The sequence below is a fragment of the Balearica regulorum genome, chromosome 2, assembly GCF_011004875.1.
Source record: "Balearica regulorum gibbericeps isolate bBalReg1 chromosome 2, bBalReg1.pri, whole genome shotgun sequence".
In the NCBI taxonomy this organism is placed as follows: Eukaryota; Metazoa; Chordata; class Aves; order Gruiformes; family Gruidae; genus Balearica; species Balearica regulorum.
In genome coordinates, this window is record NC_046185.1 from 166967596 (window position 1) to 166988798 (window position 21203).

The following is a 21203-nucleotide window of genomic DNA, read 5'->3' on the forward strand; positions in this document are numbered from 1 at the left end:
AGAGAAGAAATGGGGGGGTTGCAACCAACATCTCCTTCCTCCCGCGCACAACCAGCTGTGGAGAGAACGGCTGCACGAACGCGGAGGAGTTTCCCTCTCCAGCCACTCCTGCAGGTGCACAACCTGAAACCACACGTGAGATAGGGAGCCTGCGGGGAGGATGCTGCGCCTTCCCAGGAGCAAAGGGTTGCAGCAAGGCAGATCCCGTTACCGTCATCATTTATTGATACGGAGACGGCCTCTCAAACATCCAACTTACCTTACAGCTCCATCTTTCACCACTGCCCCATCTCCCTCCTCTTTCTTCTCTGCCCTTACTGGATTTATCCGATCCCTCAGGACTTTGACACAGCAGCGATGTCTTGGGGTTGTCTACTTTGCTCCTAATTTTTCTCTTAAGATCTGCCCCTTCATCATCCTCTTCGAGTATTTCTATTCAACGGTTGTGTCACAACTTTCATTTCTTAACTCAGGAAAAGAAGCATCCCTCCCCAAAACAGCATTTGCCCTAATTACTGGTTCGTCCTTCAAGCGTTTTAATGTGCTTCCCTTTGCTCGCCGGCGGTCGCTCCCCACAGGTTTGCAGCAGCAATTCAACTCTCACTACTTTTTGGTTCAACTTTGTTTTCCCACATTTCAAACCTTAACGCCACAAAGGGAGCCGAACAGAACCGTTCTGCCGTTCCACTCTCGCTCTAGCGATTCCTCTTTCCAAGGCACCCCATGGCGAGGTGCTATTTATTAGTTGTAAGTCATAAGATTGGAGACACACACAAGTCTACAAGACTGTTCACCAACTGCCTGCAAAGTCATTCCCATCCTTCAGTCTCGGGAAGGAGACACTCCAAAGATAAGCTCCCAACATTAAAAAGCTTGCTCGCCTGTAGTCTCCTATCTATTTTAATTCGCAGACGTCGCAACTGGCAACCCTTGGCTCGTGGCTACCAACACGAAGACGACTGCTCTGTGGACTCCCACTCTTCACAAAGAGGTCTGAGATGAAGAGTCTAATCCACAGCCTGTTCGAGACGTAAATCCAAGAAGATTTGCATCAGGTTGTTCAAAGAAGGGTGTCAGCCGCCTCTTTGCGACACCCGCAAGGCCCAGAGCAAGCTTTACGTGGGATCACTAATTGCTTGTGCTCCTCGCTGAACATATATGGGGAACTGGATGATGACAGCAAGGTTCAGAACCTGGCTGCTGCAAATCCAGGATGGAAACCACGTTATTCGGTCAACATTAAATGCATTAGTTTGCTCTCCTCCTAGCCAGCACCCGGACAAAGAGAAAAATATATTTGACAGTTCAATATTCAGATGGACAGCGGATTCAGCAAAAATACTTTGTAAGCATAGCTGAGCATTTACACATAGCAGGAGGGCAGTGAAGAGGAAGGCTTCTGGGTCATTAGTAGGGTGATGAGTCCATCTCCTGTCACCACTCACAACCCACAGTCCTGCCAGGCAGAAGCTTGATTTGTCTGCTGAAGAACAACTGGATTTTATTGAGCTCCCACTGCAAAATATTGCATTCCTCCAGCATTTTGGGGAAAGCACCAGATTTCATGTTCTACCACTTCCCAGACTTCAGGCAGGTCATTTCACAAAGCAGGAGGTAAGCCTTGACAATCAACAGAGAGGAATGCGGTCGCGGAAGGCATTTCTATCATCTCCTACCCGGCATACAGCCAAACTTTGCATATGAAATTACAAAACCTGAGACTTATTTTACCTGCAGTAAAGCAAACTCTCCTACTCATCAGGCGCTCCTCTGCGAGTGGAGCCGGTCTTGGCCACCTGCAAGAAGCATCTGCTCTGGGGAACGCAACATTCTGAGGAATATGAAACTTTCCCCTGGGCTTCAGCACATCATCATGATTTTTTCTCTCTGGTAGGAGCCTGCCCAGCTATTTGGTGCCTTCCCAAGAGGGAAGCAGCTCACTTCGTATCGCATTCAAAGATTTAAGGCCAAAAGAGATGTTTAAATCATCTCGCCTCTCTTCTAAAATGCCTCTGATCTGGGAAGTCTCAGCCAGTTATCCCTACACTGTGGCAATCCAAGAAAAGGACACGGACACAACTTTGACCTGAAGACAGCAGACAGAGGAGCCACTCAGCAGCTTCGCTTGAAGCCCGTACAACGCTACACCTTGTTTCCAGTTGTTGGTTCCGGCCATCACTCACTTCCAAAGAGCATTTGTTCAAAGGGTGCAAAGGCTCTGCACTACGATCGAGGACACTCCTCGAGTCTTTGATAAACCACCAGATTACTGCGGCTTTTTCCTCCTGCCCGCACCCCATCACTGACTTTTTGTCTCCAAAAGCCTGCACTGGACCTCCTGAACACGGAGGGGACACCATCCCTTACCTGGTACATAAGCCCAAGAACCAGCATCCTTCTCAACGCCACTGTCTTCCCAGAGATGAACCCATTTTATGGATAAGCACTGTAGCCGCATGCCCTGCAACCACTTTTTGCTTGAAAGGGCTCAAACTTGATATCAACAGATGACGGTCGCTACTTGGACCTCACCAGCCTTCAGACTTTGAGTCAGCTGTCGTTAAGCCAGCAGAAAAATTAACACGTATTTCCAAATTACTAATGGAAGTACTGGGTGCACAGGCCACAAGAAGCAACACTTCTGTCGGATGACGATTCCTCGTTGACAGCTATCAAAGTATCCATTTCAGAGCTGTAATTTCTAACCGGCATGTGTTGTGCAATACTAACCCTTCACTAAATCAAATTTACATGACAAAAATGACACTCCCTTTTCCTCACTCTTAGTTAAAAGAATTGCAAATCAGGCTTTTTATCGTTCTGCTAGACACCAACAGCAGTCAAACTGGCTTCACCCAAGTTACCCCTCTTACCTTTATTTTTAAATAGTGGTCTTTTATTAGCACTTTTCCGCTCCTTTGGAATTTATCCAGTATTCAGAAAAGATTTAAATCAAAATACAGCAGGCTAACAATCTCTTCAGCTGATTATTTTAAGATTCCTAGGTGCAAATTACCTACAACTGCTGATTTTAAGTGTTTTTGCTAGATGTCTAATATCCTCTCATCACTGTTGGACTGCAACGCAGCTCATCATTTCTGTATGACACAAGTGTGTCACTTACCTCCTTCCCAAATATCCTTTATAAACTGAAGCTTATATTTGTTTCCATCTCTTCTCTCCACCGCCTTTTAAAAAATTTCTTACTGAAGAACCACTTCCCCCTCTAATCAGGTTTGGCCTTCACCCAAAATTACAACCACCAAATTGCCATGTTTTGATATCTGCCTAAATCTTCCAACTCCTGTTTCCATTCCTCCCCAGCTTCAGCAGAGCTGCTCTTTCACATCCCCCCAGGCTTTAGCTGACCCTGCATGCCCATATTAAATGCAACCCAGCCCCAGCTAGCCATCCCTTGGCAACCCCTAAAAGTCAATAAAATGATCCGACAGCTTCTCCTCTTCCCGGGAACTAATACCGATTTATTTTCCTTGGGGACTGATCAGAACACTAAAGATCCCCTTATCTTTCATTTAAGGCTTAGAGGATGGTCACATTACCAGTCAAGTGCTTCTTTGGCACAAAAAACTGTCTCTTTTTTGAGGAGTTAAAAAGAGGTCAGTGCTGGAACAGAGCAAGTTTGATCCCTTGAGCTTTTCTCTGCCAACCAACCTGTAGCTGCTCCTTTTCCCACCTACTGGCTGCCGAGAGCCAGCCCCGGGGAGCCCACGCAAGGCAAAGCTCTAGCATTCAAATCAGCAAAAAAGAGCGGCACGTTCAACAGCCCATCCTCGTATCTCTGACAATTCTGAAGCTCCCAGGTCATCTAGACTGATTTTTTGCAGAACAAGCGGACAGCTTCATCCAGGTAACGAGCATTCATCGTCCTTTGGTGGTTACTCTCACCATTTTCCTTGGTATTTCTTTGTACTGAAGCACACGTGGCGGTGAGGTCAGCTACGAGGTGAGGACAGAGTTGCGGTGCCTTGGTCCGAGCATGGCACGTACCAGTCCTTTTTGCTTCCCGCTTGGCCAAGATTTAAGCTTCTATGTCCTTGAAGTCTGGCAAGGCATCGCTGCGCGCCCTGCTCCCACCTCGCTGCTCTTTTGAGACGTTTAATGCCAGAACGCAAAAAGCTAAGTCACGAAATGTCACCGAGTAGCTAAAGGTTTCAATTAGCAATAAAGCATGTTTTAAAACCAATAGAGTTTCAATTCTCTAAGTAGCCAAAAAAGGATCTCATAGTAACATTTTACAACAAAAACTTCTGAACATAAAAACGTCATTAAAGCATACTCAGCGCACGAGATCCACTGATATGTTTCAAAAAGCTGTTTGGAAGCCATTTGCTCATAGCAACCCTTGCCGTAATTGTATAAAAACATGATTTTTAAGAGCCAGAGCTTCTGTGTCCCTGCTGCTTATTCCTCATTGAAGTCCTAATCCTGATTCAGTCATAGCTGGTTACTATGGAAATGGTTAAATCCGAGCCCAAAGAGTGTGACTTCCCGTAAAGAAACAAACACGAGGAACAAAACTGCCTCTGAAAATTAAACACCTTGGTTTACATCCATGCCTCCAAAAAATAACCCCACATTGTCAAAAGGAAAGGTATTTTTAATACTGTCTTTTTTTAATAATTGTGCTGTTCATATAGTAAACAAGCACAAATATTTCTTCCCTTCAAACAACCCAAAATGACTCCTACGTGGCTGTGGTTTGCTGGTTTAAATATACCGATTATCACAATTTCAGAACCTGCGTGTTTGCATTGCAAACACTGCTGTTAAACTCCAAAGACCAGAGAACGTTTCTGGCAGCAAGCTGCTGTCCCCCCGGTGAAATTAGTGACACAAATATTTCCGTGAGATCAGAACTACAAACTTTTTGTTGAAGAAACTGCATCTGTGAAAACACATGAGTTTCAATTAGATGGAGAAGGTTTGAGGGGGAAGAAGTAGGCGTTTCTAAGCGGGAAGAACAAGACAGTTTGAAGCCAGAACACTTTTTCAGGTGACAAAGAGCTAGAAAAGCCATGAATAAGCTTCTCCATCCCAATGCAGTGGAAACATCACTGATTCCTTTCCACGTAGGATGTTGTCAAAGCAAAATCTGAGCTACATGGAAGAAGAGCACTGGGGGGAGCTGGCTCAACCCTTGGCACGTGTACTGTACCGCTTCCCTCTAACAGCTTTGCCCAACAGACTAACAAAAAACATCGTTTCACGCCAAATTTCCTTGGAATCATCCAATTCGGACCAATTCTTACCATTCTTCTCTGGGCCCTGAATATGTTTTAAGATGATATTTCATTCTCCATTCTCTCTCCAGGATTTCTAACGACACTGATTCCATCAGGTCCTTGCAGTTCGCATCGCCACGAGATGCTGCTCCAACGTCGTTACCAATTTTGTTAACGATGGGAATGCACTGGTGTCACCTGCATTAAGCGGTTATTAGAGATGCTCTGCCACTGCCCTCAAATCTGGTGTGAATGATAAGTCTTCTCCCACTCCTTGTCGCAAGCATCTCCAGTAATCCTCCCTATTAGTGCAAAATATTAGCGCGAGGCTTTCCTTTACACGAATTCACAGCCCTGGTGCGAAGACACGGCACGCTGCTAAAAAACAGCGCTGCATCCCTTCGGTGGGAAGGAGCAGGGAGCCCTGTCACGCTGGCAGGGAAAGGCTCACGTGTTGAAGGAGAAAGGATGGAGCTGATGATTTGCAATAGCATCGAATAATTAACATTGGAGAGATAAAGTGGTGCTTTTTCTGAGGTCTGAGTGTAAAATCGTTTCCCCAAAGGGAATCTGCACAACCAGAGCCACCACCTTAAATGGAACAAATGCCCATTAGGGACTACTTAACTCCTAGCCTGCAGAGACACCAGGGGATCATCCATCCTTGGAATGGCAGGGCAGATGCGTTTGAAGACGAGCAGCAAAGCATCACTCCCTAACACCTGCTAATACGAGCACCGGTATCAGCAATGGAAAGTTTTATGGCTGCGTTCAGAGCACGGACACATTTCAGGAGATGGAGGCAGTCCTTCTGGAAAAGTGGTGCTGGCAGCAGGCAGAGCAGACCGTTACAGCTTGTCCTACCAACAAAAAAAACTTCCTTCGTTGAATTTAACAGGTTAATACGCTTGCAAGAGTCATCCCATCCTCCAATAAAAGCTGTTGATTTACAGGACACAACATTCAGGAATCAGCTGAATCTCTACCAAAAAAAGGGGGTTTCAACTCATGAATTAATTATCTGTACCAGAGAAACAGCGCGCTTGTTTTAACCCCCGTCACATCTCCACATAATTCCTTTCTACAATCCAGGGAGGGGGGAAAAAATTACTTTAAAACACCACCTGTTAGTCATATTCAAGCCAAGAAGCCGCCACTGCCTTTAGCAGATGGGGACAACGTTCCAGCTCTCTTCTTGTTCTCCTCCAGGGTGGGAGGGAAGAGAGGGGCAGGCTACTTTGCTTAGATTTTGGAGGCATTTCAGTGAGTTAATACATCACCTTTGTTGCTGTTGGATAAAAGCAGAAACAAAAACAAATGCTACACATGGCCAGTTTCATTTCTCCAAGGAAGAAAGAAAAAAAGAAGAGAGAGAGAGAAAAATTACAGCCAGGTTTGTGTGTACACACCAAGACCTTGGTGAAAGGTGAAAGGTTTGCTGTAGCCAAGAAGCTCCACGCACGAATCCTCCCAATCCCATATTTATATATAAAAATGAAAGTTAGATAAACTACCCAGTTTCACAAATGTAAATCACAGCTTCGCGCGCACTAATTAAGCGGCGCCACTTGAGCGCAAGACAAATCTAACTCTGCATTTTTGGAGCTGATGATTAACCTATTTTCTGGAGGTCTCTTTTTCCTCTTCATAAATTAAACAAATAAGCTCGTTGAAAAGCAACGCCAGCCGGACATGCAGCAACACCACCGCCGCTCCCCAGCTACCCTGCCGTGGATTTTTCCTTTGCTTTTTTTTTTTTTTTTTGCATTTAACTTTGTTCTCCCAGGCAGGAAGATGCTGGGGAAACTTGTTTACTGATGGAGATCACCAGGACCATCCCATCTTCCTTAGTATTATAAATTATTTGCTTGGAGGCTACAAGGGAACTAAACTTTAAAAGAAAATTCCTTATAACTAACAGCAACCTTATGCTCGTGCAGGGAAAGGATGGCCCAGCGACACACAGCCACTCATTCAGGCTTTTTACGACATCCATTATTTCAGCAACGAGGTTTTAATTCCCCCATCCATGGAACCGAGACGGTTCAAAACCATCCGAGAGGGATGCCGTGAGGTTAAATGAACGCAGAGGCTTGGCAAATCACTCAACAATTTCAGAGACGGTGCAACCCAGGTATTTACAGCCCAGCACCAAAGCAACTGGGCGTCGCAGGGAGACACGGTGTTAATAACTGCAGTTTCTCTCTTCTGTGATTCACACAAGGTCACGGCCATGGGGGACCCCTAATGCACCAGACCCAGAACAAAACGCCTAATTGAAAAACAAAATAGCTCTTCGCAGAAATACGGACACAAAACCTGCTTTGAACCTTTCCTTCTCCAAACGCCGCGATGCTCCGCCGGGCTGCGGTGGGTGGCAGAAGGGCAGCGCCGAGCCACCTACACCCACCGCAAAGCATCTGCCGAGCCTCAGCTAACATTTCAGGATCGGGTTGAAAATTCAGTTGAGGGCCTCCAGTTTTTTGGACAAGGAACAAGTATTTTCACTCAAACTTCGTACCTTTAGTTGATCGAACTGGGCAATAACCAAGGTCTCTGCCTGGTGCTGGGACCCCAAGTCCTGATCTGCTTCAGACTTGTTTTACAGCAGAACAGAGTAATATTCACTTTTGTAAAGAGCCTGAAACATACAGAAGGCGGCAGAATAAAGTGCTCAAAAGCTTTGAGCTTTGCATATTTTTATTTTTTTTTTTTTTTCAAAAAGCACCAAACATGAGTGGTCCCCTATATTGGTGTGTCTCTATTTTTATTATTTTTTTTTAAGAGTCTGACAACTTTTTCTAAAAGTTTAATTGTTCATTCAGATGCCACGTGAGATGCTGAAACACTTGCAGGACAACAGCACAGCACACCAACAACTCAGACGACGGACCCAGCAGCGAATACAGCCCCAAGCAAAAGCATGGAAATTTAGCATAATTATCCGACATGGAAAATGGGCAAAACAAAGTAGACAGCTAACGGGAAGAGAACATTAAGGGCTCTTCAACAAGAGGTCAGCGAGAACCTTGGCTACTTGTTTCCTTGGAAAACTGCCCAGAGAGAGACTGAATTCCCCAGCGCCGCAGGGGGAAATGCTGCAGGTACCTCCAGGGAAGAGCATCGTGGTCTGGATGCTCACACGGCGATGTCCCCATCGGGAAGAGAAGCAGCGGTGCCTCACCGTATGGAGCAGGATGAGCTCGGATGTATCCACAAGGATGCACACCACAGCTCCAACAAGCATGTTCTCCCGTAGTCGGGTCTAATTTTTAACTCTCTGCAACAGGTCTAAGGCAGGAAGGAGAAGAATGTTGGGTTTTTGTGGAGGGAAAAACAAGCCCCACATGTTCCCTCGAAAAAAGGCAAAATGCAGATTTGCTGGCCTTGTCTTCAAACTCCTCACAAGGCCACAACCAACCAGAAATCAGATGGGAAAGGAGAAAGGTTCCTCTTCCACCTGCATTGAAGTGCGAGACTGCAGGAGGGAACGAGCACACAGGGATTCCCAAAACCAAGCGCAGCCCAATTAACACCCAAATGGTGCGGAACAAAATATTTTACCCATCCATCTGCTCTACGACTGTGCTGAGTAATCCTGACCGCACGCCGCGCGATGCATTTTGCCAACGAGGTCAATTATGTCATTCTCCCACCGCCGTCTTACGGAGAGGCGAGAGATAGGGACTGAAAAGCTTTTGTGCCACTGTTACTAACTGCTGCTGGTTTCAGGACGGGAGGGATTCCCTCAGTTTCCAGCAACTCTGCAGTTCCCTGCCTGACTCATAGCAGGTCATCAGCCTCCGTGCTGCGTTTTTTCCATCTGCAACCGATGGCAAGACTGGTTGTCCCTCGAAAGCTCGGGGTTCGGAGCCGTGTCAGGGCAATGCAGGTGGGCGCACTGAAGAAAAGCAAGTTTGGGGAAGTCCAGCATCTCCCAAGGATGAACAGGAGCACCACACCGCAGAGGGAGCTTGCTGGAAAATTTAAATTCATTAAATCAATCAGCCCAAATGCCTCTGCACCAGCTCCATGTGTTGTTACTCAAAATAATCCCATCACACTCCATTATTTATACCTGGGCACTGGCTGTCACGGGCTTAAACATAAATATATCTCACCTAGCTTCCCAGTTTGTCAGCCCCAGCTCAGCGAGAAGCCTTCTTCCAGGCTGGCCCCGCTGGCACTGCCATCCTGCAGCCTGTCCCCTGTCCCATCCAAGGTGGCCGTGTCAGAGCCCCCCTGCATCCCCATCCTCCGTCCATCCCCGCCGGCCGCACCTTCCCATCGCCAGCGCTCACCTCGCCCTGCGGGAAACCACTTGAAGGACTCAACCCTCCCACAAAAATTAAACCAAACAAAAGGAAAAAAAAAAAATCATAAAAATAAAAGACGGTTAGCTTCCTGAACTGGTTCACGTCGGGGTCAAACACACCAGCACAGGCAGGATGCGGCCGCAGTAGGATCCGCTCAGACAGGTGTAAAAGGTTGTTCAACTCCAGCCTACAGCCGCCGTTTCACAGATGCACAAAAGCCAGTGCTGAAACAAAGGTCCGGCCATCCTCCTCCTCACCCCTCCTGCTCGCAAGGTCTCCCCGTGAACCAGATCCAGGAATGGAAGCGGACAGAAACCGAGCGTTTCCTTTTTCCTGCTGGGTTAGTTTTAACGTGACTAAGTTTGTTTTAACCTCAGCTCACCGGAGGGAGGGCAGAGAGAGCAGCAAAAGCAGGAGCACTTTCTTCCCCAGTAGAAGACGTTGGCTTACGTCTGCATGGCAGCATCTTGGGAACTACAGACGAAGCAAAACACTCGTATTTATTTGGCTCCCTTGCATAAAACCTGTCAAACGGTGCATGGAGGAGACAGCTGTGACTGTCACTGTTGCCAGTGATTATAGCTGTGAACAAGCAGACGTGAATTTGAGTCTTGACTACAACCACCAACTTTGTTTCCCTTGAGGATGTGCAGAAACCCAGCTTCCTACAAAAGCAGGCGTAGCTCCTGATTTCACAGGACTGCCGTCAGCGATGCATAGACAAAACACTATTCACCTGCAAGCTTTCACTTCCCACCTTTTGTGTTGCGTACAGCGCTGGTTTAAGTAATTAATATTGGCGCTCCTCTACTCCCAGACCTTACTTCCCAGCCTTTCCTAACCACACGGTCACAGAAGGTTTCCAGAGTTTAAGAACAACCAAACAAAAAAAAAAAAAAACCACCACCAAAAAACCACAAACTGTATTTCACAGTGGCCGCAAGACAAACAAAATGAGTGCTCAAGAATACATTGCTTTTCAGGTTTGACTATCGACAGTTTTCCTTGCGGATACCAATCCAGCAACACAACACCGGAGCCTGCCCGGCCAAGGACCTCGCTGCAGGCACCAAGAAACACCCAAGATCTCCAGCAAACTCCCGATCTGAATTTAACGCTCAAACCCCCTTGACCCCATCACCCCAGGGATGCTCCAGGCCTGGGGTACACCAACACAGTCCTGGAGAACTCTCTTGTCTCAAAGTCAACAACCTTCGTGGGGTGGCATTGCAGAGAAGCGCCTCGAGGAACATTTCCCAAGGTTAGAGGACCGACCCGCTCCTGGCCGCCCACTGCGCGTGTATTTCTGCGTCGCTGGTGGAAGCACAATCACTTTGTCTGCAGGCTGCCATCTCCAGCCATTTGAGCACTGCTGCGATAGTTTATTACTTTACTAATAAAGCCTGAATAGCAATGAAGCCTTTGTAGCCCTAAGTGTGCGTTTTATTCTCGCTGTAATAACTTTACTACGCTCCGTTTCCACAGCAACTGTTTTCTCAGCCGTTTGGTACTTTGCTTTCAGGAACGCAAGGCTGCTTTGCTCCACCAAAATAAAAACCAAGCAGAAAAAAGAAAACTGAGGACAGCAGCAAGCCAAGCTGCCGGACCACACACCGGTCTTCAGACAGAGAGATGCTTCGGTCTGAGTCCACCGGCGTTTGCAGATCGACCGACTCTTCGGGACAGCCAGGGAAACAGACGGAAAGGCTCCTCATCGGCAACGTTGGCAGGAAAACACGGTGCAGAGCTACGCTGCGAAGGAAACGAGCAGCGCCGTGACCCTCCTCCCCCTCCGACCTCTCTTGCCGGCTCGGGCAGGCGTGGAGGAGCAGGGAAGCGATCTGGCTGCAAAGCGAAAGCAACCTTAAACAAAAGGTTGGGCTGTGGCCAAAGCAATTTTTTCCGACGTGATGCACAACACGGCCAAAGCCAAAGCTTTAGTGTCGGTGCAGGGACGCAGAGCGAAGGAGCAGGTGGGAGACCCTTCCTGCGCATAAACGCAGCCTAAAGGTCGGACAGCCTCGCAGAGAAGGCTCCTGCTTTTTTTTTTTTTTTTGGTCTCGTTCAAGGCTTTTTGGCCAAGAGTACAGGAGAAACAGCTACGTGGCTATTACGCTCATTAGGTTGTTGCATTACGAGGGCTGGGTGCGGAGAAAGGCATCCCCCCCTGCTCAGGTGAGCCCGCACATCGGCACAGCAGCCGAGCGGGGGCTGAGCCGTGCCGCTCCGGCATCTCCTCCACGATCATCTCCACCTCGGTTTTGCTGAGGGACGCTTTCGCAAAACAAGCGGCATCCCCTCGAGCCGCCAGATATTGTGTTTTAAAAGGAGAGGAACACCCAGGTCTTTTACTGGGAAATTACTTTGTAGTGGATCCTGTTATTGAGCTACGGCAATCAAACGCTGCCCCAGAATTTCATAGCAGCAAAGCCAAGTGCAAAAGGAAAAAGAAAGCCTGTGCATCCAGAACGTGCCTGCACAACACAGTCTGTCTGGGATTGTAAATGCTAAATACTACTTTCACAGCAAGGACCTTTTTCCACACAACCGTTCCTCCCTAGGTTACGGAAAAAGTGCTGCACCACCCACCTTACAAGTGAAGAAAGCGAGGGAAGGCTGCAAGGAAGGAGAAGGTGGAATCCGAATGCAGGAACTCACATATATATATATATGCGCACTTATATTATACGGGCAATACTGAAATACATGCCTAGAACAAGCGTTTCCGCAGAAGCCAACAGCACAACCATCTGCTCTACTCCCTTGGAAATTCAAACACGACAGACAAAGGATGCTTATTAAGCCGCTTTATACTTTGTCGTGCCGGTTCCATGGTATTTCAAAGCAGAGATCACGTTATTTGTTTTATTTATTATTCTCTCCTATTACATTATTAGATACCGCTAAACATTTTTGGAGAGGTCCCCTTAAGCTGAGCAAGCAGAAACAAGGCATCCACTTTTTGCCTCTTTTCAGTGCCACCAACGCTCACCTCGGCACAAAATCCTCAGCGGTCCCAAGCAACCTGGATTTTTACAGCACAGGCACGGCCGTAACCCGGGGCCAAACACCAGTCTCTCCACGGGCCCAGGGGCATTCCTGTTGTTTACCTCTGTGCCTCGTTTCGCACAAAGCCGTGGGAATAACCTGAAGCTGCTACATTTTCGGCACAAAGCCACCCGCGTCCCAAGAGACGCAGGAAGGATGGTAAAATTAAAGGAAGAGAAGAACAGCGTGTCTTGTCATAAGAGCCGCACGACCTCAAACAATCTGCATTAGCTGCAAGAAATCTGGGTATTTACAGAATAATTTTCTTATTTCACCTTGTCCCTAACTTTTGGGAAACACCCTCCGGCCTCGGAAGCTTCACATCCTCTTCACCACCAGCCTGGATTACACCTTCAAGGTGCTTCACCGCCCTTCACCGCCTCCCATCGCGCTACGAAAGGTCACTTGGTTTTTGCGTCTTAACAACGTCCTTTGTAGCTGTCCTAAATCCACTCAGGAATGCGTTTGCTGCTTAGATCAGCTTTGGATCCCCATTTCTGCACCACGTTTGCAGCTTAAGGAGTGCGTCTGAAAGTTCACACACACGCTGCTTTTCCCTGTCGGCATTTGTATTTCAAATTACTTTCTTCCAGATGAAAATACATTACCCTTGAAACGTTCGTGCTTTACACTAGACGATCTGAGGAGCGGGATGATTTGCATTTGCTGTATTTATGGAACTAAGGGCACCGGGAAAATAAATGTCGAGCCCTATTTTAAAAAAAAAAAAAAAAAGCTGCTGTGAGTTCTCAAAGGAAATAGAACCAAATCTGAATAAAGGAAAAGCTTTTTTAAAAGCTTCAAAAATAGAATCTGAAAGGGAATCAAACACTTACATGGGAGGAAAAGCTTCAAACTGACCTTTAACTACATTACTCTTGTTCAACAAACACCTTCTTGAATTTAACCACAATTTAGAAAGCCGAAGAGCTCAGGACCGTGCTGATCCCAGTAATAACCATCATGCATTTCCTTCAGGAAGAGATGTCAAGTGAAATTCCTACAGGAATTGCTGTAGGTTGAGGCCTGCTTTCCTATGGATTTGACTCCTGGGTATGTTCTCCAAGGTTTAATAAAGCAGGAGCTCCAATCATTTTCCACAGTTAAACTTCACAACAAATCTCCCAAATCGGTTCCCTGATAGCTGGTGACAGCTGAGCTCACACTGAATCTTTCAGTGGGGCGGTAAAAATAATTTTTTTAAAAAAAAAAGTCTCCTCCTATATCTAACCTCTTTTCCTGAAGCTTCGCAGGGGCCTCGTAGCTGCAGAGTGCCCACTCTCCATCACTCCCGCATGAAACAGGTCAGCAAGGCCAGCAGCTAAGGAGGAGAGACACAATCCCACCAGCCTCGCCTCCTTGGGAAAACCGGGTTTCTTTGTTAAAAAATAAAAACCTACCCGCAACAGGTAATTTAAATAACCTAAAGAACAAGTAGTTATGGAGACAAGTTTATCCATTTGAAGGCTAAACGAGATTTCCCCGACAGAGAGCTTACACACCGCCCGTATCTCCTCTCGCTTCTGCAACTCATCCCTCTGGATCTGCGTTACCCTTTGGAGCTCCTACTCGTTCGGCACGAGCGCGCTATCAGCGACAGATGAAAAGAGGCTTCGTGTCAGTTGTTATTTCCATGGAGCCCATTCAAAAGCTCCAGCAAAAAAAGCAACGCAGACGGCACAGCTGGGACTACCGAGGGGGAGATTAAAGGAGCCAAGGGTTTAGCACTGTCTAGTTTTGGGTTGAAAAGGAGCGGTTAATCTTTTTTTATGGGTACAGATGAAAAGAGAAAAATTATGTAAAAACCCTCTGTCCATTACCGTGGTGATGCAAAAGTAAGTCAAGATTAATGAGCATCAGGAAAATCAGATCTCAAACTTTCCGCTGGTTTCTCCTAGGGAAGTTAACCCTCCGTTTACAAGATCTGCGTGGGGCTCCCGACGGGGTTTATGAAACTGTGGTTCAAACTGAAGAAAAAAAAAAAAAAAAAAAAAAGAGGGGAAAACATCCAAAAGATGTTGCCTCCGAGTACCAGCTTCTGCTGACAAGGTCTGACAAGGCGGCAACGGTTCCTGCTGCGAACGGCACAAAGCAACGTGAAAAAGAGGGTCTGAGGCCAGCTGGCTCTGCCTAAAGCATCTGCTCGTGCTAGCCTTGGCCAAAGGAACAGCAGCTCAGCCATCCCGGGAGATGCCCTGACAGTTCAGAAGTACGTGCGGTGGATGAGGGACAGGGAGGTCCCAGCTGTGTCGGAGAGGAAAGGATGTCACGGCTCAAACGGGACTAGCGCTGAGGACTTCTGGTCCTTACCGTGCCCGCGTCACACCGCCAAGCTTCTCGCCCTTGCGTTTGGTCAGTCCGATTTGCTTTACGCCTCCTTGTCACCCATCCCTCCTGAACTGCCGAGCCCCCGAGAGGACACAGCAGCTCCTCCAAGAGCCAAACGGAAGGGAAAAGGATTGGTACAGAGCTCCTCCATCGGATGAGGCCAACGTTGCCGGCTGCCCTTCCATCTCCAACCCACTGCCATCCAAATCCTCCCCGCACGCAGTGAACTGTGCTGCCTCTTCGTCTTTACTGGGGCCACAAGCTGCATTTTAGAAACAGTGGAAGTGGGGGGGGGGGGGGGAAATCACCCTGAAACCCTAGAAACTGGGAAGGAAAGGGCAGAGGTGGATCCAAAGCTCCTGTCAGCACTTCAGCTGCATTCAGCATACGACAGCCTGACCCAGCGCGCCTTAAACCTCTCTGCTCGCAGTCTCACAAAGCCGAATTTGGGATGTTTCCTCTGAAAAACCTCCTCTCCCGTCCTCCAAATTAACCCAGCAGCGACGTGCCACAGCCCCGTCACGCCACCAGCAGCCATCAAGTATTTCCTCTCATTTCAATAGCGGCCGCACACAAGATTATTTCAGCAGCTGGATCAAAGGAGCAGACCCAGGTTACGGGCAGCGCCCGAGACGACAGTTTCTCTACTCGGATATCTACTGCTAAAAATAAGTAGCTGTGGGAAAAGTACTTAGCTCCTTGCAAGAAAGATAACGTACGTACTTCTTTATTTCACCACTACTTTGCTTCTCTGGTGCTATCCAGAGGAAAGGCCGATCAAATCCTTTACTAAATATACGTACACGTATTTTTAACTGAAAAAAGCCAAAAGCTTTTGTGGATGACACACAAAACCAACTGAAAGGCCTGTGACCTTCCCCGCTCCCACCCTTTTTTTCCACAAGCACGCTTCTTATCACGGACAGATCCCCAAATCAGCTTTGCTTTCGCAGAGACCTCGCTATTTTTTAAGATGCAAGCTCCGATTTACAAGGTGCTTCCAGATGCGTGGCAGGACGTGCCTGCTGGAAGAGCTACCATTACGTGGCCGTTTTAACGGGGTTCAAAGCGAGGTAAACTTCGGTACACGCCGCTCCCGAGCACAGCTTTCGTCTTACTCCAAACCGGGCAGATGCGAATGCATTAGAGAACCGGTTTCAAGGGCAACCTGCAGACAAGCATTTCATAAATACAAGTAACTACAGTTACTTATCAACTTGCTCAGCAGAAAGCTGTGGTTACGGAAATGCGGATTTTTGTGTATTAAGGAGAAGACTCGAAATAAAATTCAAGTTTTCGGATAGGCAGGGACGACAGCTGCCCTTATACCCGCCAGCAGTGATCAACAGAGCTATCTCACGACTTCTTATCTAGGACGAGGACTTGCTTTCTGCTCCACACACCATTTTGGACTGACCCCTCCATTACGCAAAGCTCCCCAAAGGCTTCAACCCGATCTATAGCACGACGCTTTTACAGTCAAGACGGTGCAAGGGGCTTTCACCACACCGTTGCACCCCTATTTTAATCTGGAAAATTGCAAAGCGCTAGTGAAACTCAGCCCGTGAGGTCTCCATCCTGAAAATACCCGTAGTTTTGCATATCTCACTGCTGGTCAAACTGCTCCGGTTTGCTCCGGCAAGGGCTTGCAGGACCTCGGTGTGTGCAAACACGGAGTCACCTCTGGCCAGGCAGCGTTAAACAGATTCAGGAGACCTTTCCCTCCTATTTTGCTTCAAAAATGTACAGGTAGGGAATAGGAACAGTTAAACTAAAGACGCTAAATACAGTAGTGGTAAGCTAAAGCTTAAATGGAGCAAAAGTTTTTCTTCAGATTAAAAAAAAAAAGTCTTCCTGAGAAACACAAACAGAACGATTTAATCTGATTTTCAGCCATTTGGAAAGAAAAAACAAAAAACAAACCAACCAAGTAGTAGATAATCGGGGCTTTATCGCACGATACTGCAAGGATGAAGCCTCAGCGCTGTCGTTAGCATCAACACAACGAGCATTACGGACCAGTTCAACACTCAGACAGCTTTTACTGCCCGTACTTGGTCAGTTAAAAAATAAAAGTCATACAAAGAATCCCACTTCTTCAGCCCTTAACCCCACAAACGCCTTCCTTTAAGAGAGGTCTTGCAACAGACAGTACAGTATTGCTTTCCCCAACTGCAGGACCTCGGGAGCTGGAACCGTTTGCTACTTAAAAATAAAAAAAATATTAAAAAAAATTAAAACAATCTTCAACTTGAAAAGACCTACGTCACCGCATGACCTTTTGCAAGGCTCCCTGCAAAAAGCTTGGTGGGGTTTTCCTGTTAATGGAAGGTGGCAGTGAAAACACGAGCCGAGCGCCGGTTATATAAGCGACCAGCTTAAAAAGTCATCAGAAAGACTTTACGAAAATGTGGTAAACTGGCAGAAAACGTGCACAGCCCCGCTAAGGACCACGGTACTTCCCTCTGTGTTTCCTCTCCTCCGGCACAGCAGCAAGCTTACCTTCCAGGTCACTCCCACCACTTTTTCGCTTGACTCTACAATGGTTTCTGGAGAACAGGACACTGCAGGGGGGTGGGGGTGTTCAGATTCTCCTCGGTTTGTGATTTTTTGGGGGAGTATAAAACAGGGAAAGATGATCTTTCCATTTGCTGGACTCACAAAAACAGTAACAACGCTCATGCAAAGCAAAAAAAAGGCTGTGCTACCCACCCTGGCTGAACCTGCACAGATCAGACATCCCGAGGAAATAAAAACGGTCTCCGGTTGCTCAGAAGCACCAAGCGAAGCCTTTGGGGGTCAGACTAAAAGATGGGGTTCGGGTGTTTTCAGCTGCACGCTGGCAATTCAAAGCAGCCCTTTAGCTCTCCAGCCAGGACAGAGCAGGCTGAGCAGCAACCCTCAGGGCTTGTATGTTTAGTAAGTAACTGCTGCAAGATATTTTGATTTGATTTTTTTAAGGGGAGAGAAAAAAAAAAAAAAAAAAGGAGAGAGGAAAGCTTGCAAACCAAGATTACAGTTACACAATTCCAAACTATATTTTTTTGTCAGAACAGGAAGCAATACTCAATATGTCAGAGTCCACAATTGGATTGCTTTCTGCCCAAAGACAATTTTATTTCAATTTAGGAGGGAAATGGCCTCTCTGGTATCGTACCTGATGCTGGACATTGCAAACTCTGCCTATGCCAAGGCCATACACTGAGGTTGGGAATCCAACATCAGCTCGCGTATTATTTTAAGCATATTCGTATGAGTGAGTGGTGACTGGCATTTCTCAAACAGAAATTACGCCCAGAACTCAAAGGCACTTTGGATTGAGTAAAAACCCCATTTGCTGTCAATCAAAAAGGCGATGCGACAGGTCTGCTAAGCGCAGCAGAAAGCACAAGATCATCCGCTGAGTTTTTGTGTGCCTGGGTATTACCTCACTTGTTTCCTCACCGACTGGAAAAAGACGAGCGTCACTTTCCCGCAAAAATCAAGCGCACGGTGCAATTTGCGGAGAAGTCCTAAACTGAAGGAAGGTCCTCGTCACGTCTTAAGTACCCGTTCCCTGAAGGTGCAGAAACGCAGCAGAAAGCACAGCACCTTCTCTCCCGCAAACCCCAGCGACGTCTTTTCGCTGCAGCAGCAGGCGAGGATCGGCGGGTCCCCTCTCCTCCTCTACCCCCTCCCGTACCCTCTGCCAGGGTTTGGGCTGTTGCAAGCACCGCAAAAAAAACTTGGGAAAGACTTAACCAGTTAGAGGACAGCGTTTGCAGGTGAGATCACTCACGAGGGAACCCAACAGAGTGGTAAAATCACGCTTAACCGAGCAATGAGACAACAGGTGAAACGCAGAGCCTGGTGTAAAGCAACACACACGGAGAAGGGGGAATAATTCCGGCTACGCGCGCACAGGGAACGGGCTCCCGATGAGCTCTGCTGCTGGGAAAAGGTCTCGGATGAGACCGATAGGAGTGGAAAAAGTAGACAAGCTTTGATGGCTGAAGACAGGCTCATGTGGCCAAAGTGAGAATACAGAGGGGGGGAAATAAACCCCAGGAAATCGTGTGCTGTAAGCCCACCAGTGCCCTGCGTCCTGAGCCAGGCACGCAGTCCCGGATCCCCTCTCGGCACAGCCCAGCACCCAGGGAGGCACCGGGGAAAGCTGCTGAGATGATTCACCGAGATATTTGTACACCAGGAAGGGCTCACAGACCACAGCATGAATCCGGAAGAGACACCGAGTGTGCTCTAAAATCATACACACCAACAGAGAACAGTTATTTTGTGTTTCTCACAAGGGCTGTGTGAGGCACCACCCGAGGCAACTTTGATGTAACGGGTTTAAAACCAAAGCAAGTAGTTTCCTCATTAAACGGTGGAACTCTGAAGAGGCTGCAAAAGCCAAAAGTAAAAATGGATTTAGAAAAGCTTGGACAAACTCACCAGGACAGGTCTACCAGGAGTCGTCATGAGCATTACCCTCGTGAGATACTACTCGTGGAAAAGAAGTAAGGACAGCTTGAGTCCTCACAGGGACCGAGACAGACAATTTCACCCCAAAACTTAAAAAAAACGCAGCAATAAAACAGAGAACACCACCACCCCACGTGCTACGCCTTCCACAACCACTCTGTCTTGCTCCCTCTAAATTTTCCAGTCGGGGCTGAAAAGAAAGGAGGGGGCTTTTCTTTCAGAATGAGCTTTTCTTTTCAACAGCTTTTCTTCTCGGCAAGGCTGGGCATGGGGCTGTATCCCGCTTTCCCCTTCTGGAAAGCTCAGTTCTCCGATAATAACGAGCATCTCAAGGCAAGAGACACAGCAGAACGCGCTCGGCCTGCCCACCAAAGTCACGTCTCTCGTTAACAACCCCGAGGGAAGGTCCCTCAGTCCCTTCTTCCCACGTTACTGAACCGTACTAACCTGGATCAACAAATTCAGAATGACGTGACAGAAGGGGAACAGAGCTAGCACCGCCTTACTAGCCCAAAAGAGGAGAATTAAGCAATACCAGGACGTGCCAAGACACGCTGGAGCGCAGCTGCGTTCCTCAGTAGGCGCTGCTGAGGTATTAATTGCCAAGTTTCTCAAGTTTACTCCATCTTTCTTTCACCCCCAATAAAAAAAAAAAAAAAAAAAAAATCTCTATTTTAATACTCTGAGCTCAGTATTTGCGGAGGCAACTAAGCCAGCCAGGTAAAATAACTGGAGTTTTTTGGGTGAGGATTCAACCCATCACAAAACTTTTCAGATAAACTCCTTCAGAACCAACCCCGGATGTTTTGCCACCAGCAGCACCTTGTACAACGCAAGATTTACAATAACCACTGTGAACTCCTCCGAGGCTGAGCTAGGAGCCTGCTGCACCATCCGCAGCACACACATCCGAGAAGAAAACCCCAATTTACAGACCCGCTTGGCCCTGGCTTTGGTCAGGCAACACGACCAGTTCCTCGGTCTCCTCGAGCCTGCGCTAACGGCAATCGGGTCTCGACGTCTCTATGGAAGAGAAGTTTAAGGCCCAGAAAGCACCAGAGAAATGCGACGTGTTATTAATTAACTCCGGGGTGAATCTCTGTTTTCATCCTCACTACCAAACCCAGCTTGAGGCCTGGATTTCAGATGTGATGCGAACACAGCGAACTGGGGAGGTAACGGGGGAAAACCACGGGGTTTAATCGCACGAGGGGGGGTGTTCAGCAGAACCAGGGGCGGCACAGCAAAGGCAGAACAGAAAAGCAAGAGGAGCCCAGGGCCAGACGGACCACGGGGTCTAACGGAGCCGGCACAGACCCCGCACGTGGGACCAGAGAGACCCAGTACTGTCACTGGGCCGTCACCCAAACCCCAAACCTCCTGCGCCTGCACCCCCTTACCCCACATCCCCCTCCCCACAGTGGGGGACCCCCTCTGCCCCCCTCCTCGCTGCCTTCCCTCTCTCCCACCCCACAGCCCCTTCCCACCACCTCTCCACCCCTGCCGCCCCCCCCCCCAACGCCAGACACCAGCCAGCCTTCCCCTTGCCCCCACTGACCCCCCCAGTGCCCCAAACCCTGGACCCCCAGGACCCCCCCCCAGCCTCTCTGGGGTCTCTGCACCTCACTACCCACCCACTGTCCCTCATCCCCCTACCCCACAGCCCCCACCCCACTATGCCCCCAGGCCCACCCCAACCTCTCCTAAGCCCCTATCCACAGCCCCCCAACATCCCCCCCAACCCTGCTGCTCCCCAATATCTCCTACGCCTGTAACCCCTCCTCCTGCGCCCCCACACCCCAAT

General features: G+C 48.0%; 1 protein-coding gene across 1 annotated transcript in view; it reads right to left on the bottom strand.

The window, feature by feature from the left end:
* The window catches only part of CCDC12 (coiled-coil domain containing 12), a 40273-nt gene that overhangs the window by 18616 nt on the left and 454 nt on the right, over positions 1-21203 (bottom strand). The window lies entirely within an intron of this gene.